This window comes from Copadichromis virginalis, linkage group LG13 (assembly GCF_057382275.1).
Source record: "Copadichromis virginalis isolate Kocher_CV1m ecotype Utaka linkage group LG13, C_Virginalis_male_GT1.1, whole genome shotgun sequence".
In the NCBI taxonomy this organism is placed as follows: Eukaryota; Metazoa; Chordata; class Actinopteri; order Cichliformes; family Cichlidae; genus Copadichromis; species Copadichromis virginalis.
The window spans coordinates 7,986,602-7,995,606 of record NC_140630.1 but is presented as its reverse complement, the minus strand read 5'-3'; positions in this window follow the sequence as shown (position 1 = coordinate 7,995,606).

Here is a 9,005-nt window from a genome sequence, read left to right as displayed (position 1 = left end):
TACTGATTTTATCTACTGTTCTGATTTTATCTGTTTTGATTTTATATACTGTTGTTTGTTTGTTTGTTAATTAGTTAGTTTATTTGCTTGTTTTATTCAATTTTAAATCATGCTTTTTATTTGTTCTTGTTTCTAATGTCTCTGTAAAGCACTTTGAATCACCTTGTTGTTGAATTGTGCTATACAAATAAACTTGCCTTGCCTTGCCTCTGTAGAGTGGATGATTTTTTTTACTGCTTTGATTATTGTGTGTGTGCAGCTGGAGCCGATCACCTCACCTCCACTAACTCAACTAACTGAACTGGACCTCAAAATCATGTTTGTGGTTATGAAGCGCTTTTTAAATAGAATTATCTACCCAACAGCATGTTGTTGTGGTGGGGTGTGGTTTGTGGCTCAGCTGCAGGGGAGGGGTGAGGTAGTGGGGGGTGTCAGGGGAGGCTGACTCACACAGCTGTTCTCCATCACCATATCATGCATTCCCTATTTCAATGGGATGCCGAGACCTGACGGGAGGTACTGCATGTGTTGTGCTGAGCTGAAAGAGGCAGCTGAAAAGCTGCGCAAGCTCAAGGGTGAAAAAGACTTGAACTCCATTCAGTCGGTCAGCTGTAAGTCGTGTTTCTTTGCACCACCTCCAGTCTTCACCCTTTTAAGTGAAGACAGGCTGTGTTGTTTCAGAAATGCTTTTATTGATATTTAGTTAAAAGACTTCTTACACATGGAGCTTTTATTAATGCGAAATCTTTAGACATGGCAAGTCATGTGTTTTAACCCCTAAAAACATTTATGGCAGTGACCCTGGTGTGCCTCTTTCTGGGAACACAAAAAGTGTACTACACAAAGAACACCTGCTTGTCTTTGTCTGCAGCTGTCCATGGACCAAAGTAATGCTGTGTTTCCTTGTTATAAAAGGCTCCTTTGGTGCCCTCGTGATACAGTGGGGACCAGAGTCTAGATTTCCTGAGGTATAATAGCGCCATTTTAAAGAAATAAAGTCTGCATCACAAGGTTGGAAGTGTTGCATATGGTGTTTGCCTCTTATTTCTTCCTTATTCTTGCTGAAACCGTTATGTTAGGCATCTGTGCATTTCACTTATTTTCCACGTGATTTTTACTTCTGTTTGACCAGGTTTTGACGCAAAAAATTTCCTAGTTTAAAGCCAGTGGCTTTCACAAAAGAATGGGCTGCATATAGCCATGGCATAGATACTAAGGGTGAAACTTGTAGTTGTATGACATTTCAGTGACTTTGATGAATGGCAGTGTCTGCCATGCTGGGAATAAAACGTTTGCTTAAAATAGCTTAACATAGCATTTACACAAAACACAGAAAGATGCAGATGGCATGGCTTTAAAAATAAAATGTTTTGTACCAGCAAAGCTCCCTAAGGCACCCAACACAGGATATATACACATATACAGTAACCTAGAAAGCTTCTTAATTCAAACAAACAACAAGAAAAAGTGTTTTGTATTCCAGTGCTTAAAAAAAGCAAACAAACTGGTAGAAATGTGTTGGATAATTCTGAATCAGAACACACACACACACACACACACACACACACACACACACACACACACACACACACACACTCCAATTTTATTTCAGTAACAAGTTCAGCAGAAATCATGAATATTTATTGAACCTGTGTGCACTCACGCACAAACACACCAACATCACTTCTTTCCTGATCCACAGATAAACTTTACAACAAAATTTAATTAAAATGTTCACATTTGAGATGTCGTGCTAACAAAATATAACCTCCACAGAAGACGTAACAACGGTTCAGTGTGGAGCTGAAAAGAACTTGTTTTTGTACTTTGAGCCAAAAGTAGAGAATGTAATATGTTGACTGAGCAAGCAAGATTATTGTTTATCGTTCATCCTCTTGTGTCTAACACAGACATTAGTGAACACGGTCCAAAACTCATTTCTGACCAAAAATGAAGATGTTGCATTTTCTTTTCAGGGTAGAAAATGTAATATTTGGTTTAACAATAATGATGGAGCCTGATTTTTTTCCATCAACTGGGATATTGGTGTAATCTGTGGAGTACATGAAAATTTTAACTTTGGAAGTGTTAACTGCGTACTGAGAATAGATGTTAACGCTTAATATACAATGTGCAGATATCAAAATGAGAATAAAATGATGTTATAAGATGCCATTTTCTGTGTTGGTAAGCTTGTGTATGGAACAGCATGCAAAGAAAATGAGTTTCCATTTCAAAAATTTGATAAAAACTGTTTCTGAGGCAGCAGAATTTTCCGAGTCTAACTTTTCTGCATCATTTTTATGACTAACCCACAATAAAAAGCACCCTCTGTGGAAACCTGGCAACTTTCTACCTCTGATCTGCATGTTTGTGTTATCTGTGTGGCTCTCATGTTAGTCCTGAGTTGTGCTTTTAAAAACTTTGGAAAGTAACAATTAAATAAAAAAAATAATAAAAAAAAAAAAAAAAAAAAATTTTTTATATATATATATATATATATATATATATATATATATAAAAATTTTTTTATATATATATATATATATATATATATATATATATATATATATATATATATATATATATATATATATATATATATATATATATATATATATAAATAAATAGGAAAAAAAAATAGAGCCACAACACAGCTTAACAGTTGGAGATTTTTTTTAAACACAAACCTGTAGCCCATACACACATATTCATCAATGAAATGTTACCCAGCTGTTATATAACTTGTGTGGACTATAACACCGTCACAACTGTATACTCTCACTAGACACTTTACTATTAGGTACACATTGCTAGTGTGGATTGAGAAAGAGGTGTTCTTTGTATATCCAAAACATAAGAAAAACCATCAAATACATTCTTTCTATGACAGGAGCAGAGTGGTGATCAGCAGCTATAAGAAGGGCCTCTTTCCAGTAGTCTAACAAATTAACAATAAAAAAAAAACAATTCAAAATAACCAAAAATAAACTAATGTGCTGTTTAAAGCAAATAAAGTAACTATTAGTACTATGAAGTTGTTAACCACACACCAACTGCTCTAAAATAAACCAAAATTAATATATTAAAAACAATAAAAGCCTTTCATATAACACACAAAGATGTATGTGTAAATATTTGTTGTTTTAAAAAAAACCTGACCGGTTTCAAGACACGTACCCAGGTCCATCAACATCCAAAACAAAATTAAAAAGGAGGCAAAGCAAAAAGCACAGCAGTAGCAGATCTGCTTTAAGGCTATCTGCCCAACAGCTCAAATGTCCTGTGATGTTAAAAGCAATGTTGACATTAAAAAATGATAACCACCAAAATAAATCCAAGCTTGTGACAAGCTGAAGTTACAGATCAAATCCAAGTCATCCCAACTGAAACAGTGTTCTCTGTTTCCAGGACAAATTCACCTGTTTCTTGGAAGCCTTCCAAGAAAGTAAGAATTGGGTTATTTCTACAAAAGCAGCATCAAACAGCAACAATGCAAAACTGCTCAAAGTGAGGGAACAGCAGAGACTCCCAGCTATTTATAATGTGACCACATGTGATGGACCGAGTTGAAAAACAGGAGGAGTCCCAGGAATTATTAGAAAAATATGGTTTATTTATTTAACCCCCTCCCAAAATTATATTTACAAAAGTAATAAATGTTGAGCTCATAAAAGAGGTCAAAGAAACAAAACTGAATTCAGGCAAACACTGCAATCACAATTATAGTATAAATGACACATTAGGCCAATTACTTTTATTTAAACAGTGATTACATTAGTCAGATTAGAGTAAACTATTCTGAGAGAGTGATTTAAAATCACAGGCAAATATAATTTCAAGTAATTCCAACAGGTTTAGTCAGATAAAGTGCAGGAGTAGGGAACCAAACGCCGGACACTGTAGATTGCAGTGAAATCAAGCTATCTATCATGCAGGAAAAACCAAAATGTGAACGTAACAAAAGTATAAAAGTCATAGACTGTCAGCGGGCAGTGAGAAACCAGCTGTGCACAAGAGACACTGACAAAGAGTGAGGGTAACACAGGACTATATATACACAGAGGGCTGATTAGGAAAGTGGAGACAGCCGATTAGGCACAGGTGCACACAGTTAACAGACGGGGAACAATTAGGAATCATGGATTACAACGACAGGAGGTAAATTAGGATATAAAATAGAATAGACTAGACTAGAATAGAATAACTTTATTGTCATTGTAACCAGCACAACAGAATAAAAATCGTCAATCCCCATGGCACTCATTAAAAAACAAGAAAACATTATTATTAATAGTAATAATATTAATAGATGAAAAAGATAAACACATGTAGGTGCACACATAATAGACATATGACAGACATAGAAGGCTGATCTCCAAAGTAAAACAAGAAGCAACGGAAAAGACACCTGCTTGGAGTATGTAAACAAGAAGACTCGCATTAGAACATGAAAACAAAGAGACAAGACAGACAGGAACACTGAGGGAAGTAAAACATCCATCCATCCATCCATCCATCCATCCATCCATCCATCCATCCATTGTCTTCTTTCCTCTTCTTTTTAGAGAAAAAAAAATTAAACCATAAACCAAAACACGATTACAAAACTCAATTTTATCACTAGACTGATCATCAAGTCAAATGAAAAACCAAAGACTCAAGAATAAAGAACTTAGCCTAATTAAAAAGAGGAAAAGAACGAGCACTAGAAGCTCAGTGAAACCAAAGAGAACTTTTTTAATGCATGAACAGTGCGCCATGCTGAATCTGACTGTTTATCATGCTCAAATCTGCAAAGAGACACATGCTAAAACCAACACAAACAACAATCACCACCACAATACACCCTGCACCACGAACAATATACCTTTTACACATTTATCCACATTATCTTTGTGCTTTGTGGTGTTTAAAAACAGAACAGGTTGCACAGACTGTGTTTTCCAAAGCTTAGCGTTTTTTGCTTTCAGGTGGACATGTAAACTCAAACAGTGAGCTCAGAGACTAAAGCGCTCTGTACAATTGAAGAGATTGTTGATTATCTAGATGGAGCAGATTGGGTAAAAGACAAATGAGGGCACACACAGGAAAACTTTTAGGTTGTTTTACTTTGAGAGGTCTGAGGCGTCAATAAAATGACTCAGAGAAAAATGTCTTTTTTGATTTGCTGAAATCTGTCACTGTTCCACAGAGTTCAACACTCTTAAAAGCAGTAATCCATCACCGCCTCATCTCTGTGGACATTTGGCCCTGACCTTGAGCCATAAACAGCATTACTGATGTATTGTAGCCACCGAGACCGAATAATTACACAGCAGAGGAGAGGAAACTTAGCACATAACCCAGCTGTCTCTCGAGTGGTTATAAATATGTATGGAGAGGTGTAACTTGAACACAGATGCTGCTGCAAAGACGATTATATGCAGAGTGAAAATCACTGCGTGTGGGTGACCGTGGTGGAGCTGGAACGTCCCCTTGCGAGCATACCGTCACTCTGAACCTCCTATCGGTGTTTAATGAATATTTGCATGACTGAAAATGTGATATGTAGACACACACTTGATGCACATAACACAATTAGTCGGTGTTACAAAAAGTCATGTGAGACGGTTTTGTAATGAGTGAATCAAGCTTGTGCAGAGGTGCCCTGACTACTTTTGTGGAAGGCAGTGATAAAATGATAATTAGTAACATTACAAGTTCATCCAAAAAATGCTCCTAAACATCATATAGTTCTTTTTGACTTCCCGTGTGTTTCTGCTTCACTACTATATTTAATCATTAGTAATTATTAAACTTGGGATCTCTTGTATATTGTGTCTTTTGTCCTGTCTCTCTTGGTCTGTACTCTTTCCATCTTTCCCTTCACCCCACTCTGAGCCTGGTTCTGCTCGAGGTTTCTGTCTGTTAAAAGGAGGTTTTTCCTTCCCACTTTCAAGTGCTTTGACGTAGTGGGTTGTGTTATTTAAAGTGAAGTGAATAATTAAATTGAAACTGATTATTAAAAGAAATGAAAAGTAGTAGGCATTGTGTAGAGTAATATCTATGAAATTAGACACAACTGCAGTGACATAAATTAAGCATAACATGATGTAAAAAAGTCCTAAACTCGACAGAGTTAGAAAGTCACTTAGGGTGGGCAAACAGACCAACAGTGCGCTGACTTTTAAAAGGCACAGACACATGGCAGCGCCTAGAATATAGATCTTTGTGTGCATCAGCTTTTCATTTCACTGTGGGACAAAAGCCACTGAATGTTTTATATTCTGTAAAAAGAGTGTATTTGAACTCAGACCAGATCTTTTGCTAACCACACAAAGTACTTTTGGAAAGCTTAAAAAGGAACTGAAACCAAAACTTAATACTGATGTCAGATGAGAGCTGAACTCCATTCTCCTTGTCAAAAGTTGAGTCTACCACCTCCGAACTGACTGCACCGCATTTTTAAAGTATAAACTCAAACTGAACTTTTACTGCTTTTAGAATTCAGTCTGTTCAATAAAGTCTTCTTTATTGAAGAGCTGCTGATCAAATACTCGGACCTGATTACAGCTGCTTGCCAAGTTTCACTATGTTACTACCACAGGCGATGTGGAAGTGGATGAGCTTTGAACATGCTGTTGTGAAGCTACATCTTCAAATCAGAGTTTACTTTAAGTTTGTACTGTGTAAAAACAGAAAACAAGGAGAAACTTGGGAAAATTTAACTCTGCAAATGTATTTTAAAACATCTTTAAACAAAGGTGAGCAGGATCTTTAGAAATGTTAATTAGTCCTGACCTGTCTTGCGCAACAGCTCTGCAAAAGGCCAATGTATTCATCCACTCAGAAGCAAGGGGGCTTTTTTGAAGTAAGCAATCAAAGACTGAGCTATTTCAAAAATGTTTGTGGTTACCTTAGGAATATGAATAATGCATTTGCAAATGGATCTGTTTAAGCACTGATAAGTTTTATGCATTCATTTGAGATTTCAGGAACCCAAGCCAGCAAAGATGTGTGATTGCTGTAGTTTGAAATTACCCTCCAAAATTTTTTACAACATTTGGACAGAGCCAGTGATGAGGACCAATAGTTTTGTTTTTGTTCACAATGATGTTGTTAATATGTCCATGAAATGACAAATGATCTCATCCATGATGAAGAAAGCCAGGCTTTGTGTTAACTGGCTAAATCTCTGGTTATAGTATGGTTAAGTGGTATCACATTGGTGGTCATCAACTTTCTTTAACCCAGAGTTTCTTTTTCAGGTTCACACAAAAGGGCGTGCCGCACAAAAAATTGGACTCCACTTCCTCACAAACTTGAGTGAGTAAGTAAGTGCACCCCACCCTACTATATATATACACATATATATATAATTTTACAAGTCACACTTAACAAGAAATCCTGTGAAACCAGCTGTTTCTAAGTAATATTTTTTGTGGCTAAATCCACTTTGTTTAAAAAAAAAACACCCATTTCTTGTGCTTTTCACTCACAAAGAGACTCAGTCACATCTTCAAACACTCTGATTAAAAGTTGTCCTCTAGAGCTGTTATTTGGGAGTTACAGATTAGTGACATCCCCTGGGTATATTCATTCTTCATTGCAGCCAAGCTCAGTTTTATCTCAGTTCAGCTATGCATCTGATGTTCAAATAAAATAATCTCATAGATATTCCCCAAAGACTCATTGCAGTTTGGGGCCATTTCTATAAACCATAAAAGACTGTTAGACTTTCAGAAGGGCCATTTAAATTAACTCTCAATAAAAACAAGTCATTGACTGAGGAAAAAAATGTTACAGAGCCAAACGAGACAGACAACAAACACCATCTGCATCAGCAAAACATCCAAAATACAAGCTCTTCAATTTAATACTGAACATGGTGAATCACGTGTGGGACTGCTACTAAAGTGGTTACACTTATTCCAGTAGTTACATAGTGGCCACTTGAGGCAAGCTCCAAAAGTGAGTCAGTCCCCACAAATTCAACTGAACCGCCAGTGTTGAGGTCCCACAAACTGCAGCTCCTTGAATACTTCAGGCTCAGTGTAATTGTGTTTAAAAAACAAAGAAACAGTTGTAATACGGATTATACACACATCTATACGCCACATTTTCCAATCCAAACAATTTAATTCAATTTAATTCAACACTAAACACAAATGATATGATATATGGCCTGGAAGAGCCATTTACCATCCAGTTAGCTGACAACCCGTCATGCTCTGCCCCAAAGATAAGAGATCAAGTCAAGTCAAGTGGCTGTATTGTCATTTCAAACATGTGCACTGTTACAGTACACAATGAAGCGAGATAACATTCCTCCAAGACCATGGTGCTACATATAATATATAACAGAGAATCAGCACAGGACTACATATATTGCAAGTGTGCAAAAAATGCAAAAAACAAAAACAGTGCAACACCAGTCAGAACAGATCGATACACACACAAGACAGTGCAGACATACCAGTGCAATAGAAAGTGCAACAATGATGGTGGTTGTGCAAAACAAACAATGACAGTGGGTTGTGCAAAAAGACTGAGAAAAAGATTAATGATAAGCTAGTAGCACTCGATCCAAATGCAAAAATAGTAAATGGCAGGTAGTTATGATGCTGTTTTGATCTGCAGGTTGTAACCACGAAATAATTTTGCATGCGCTAATTTTACATCCACTTTTAAGAGGCCACATGGCGGTGATATTGCTGTCAGTATCTTATATGAAGAATGGACATCAATGGGAACCGGTGTGTGATTTGTCCCACGGGTGCTGCAATCACACAATTCAGAAAAGTAGAAGTTAAAAGAAGGGAGGACAGAATAATAATCCTGCTGTGGTCACTAATGTGGTGGAGGTTTAAAGAAAGAAAAAGAAGAAGCAGCTGTTCCTATGATTCTCGTGGTCCCTGTCTCATTGTGTCCCCGTTGACTTCTTCAGCCACAAAATCATCACACACAAAAATTGTCTCGCCTGAGCAGTCCCGCCTGTGGCCTGCGTGCTGCTGACCCCAATG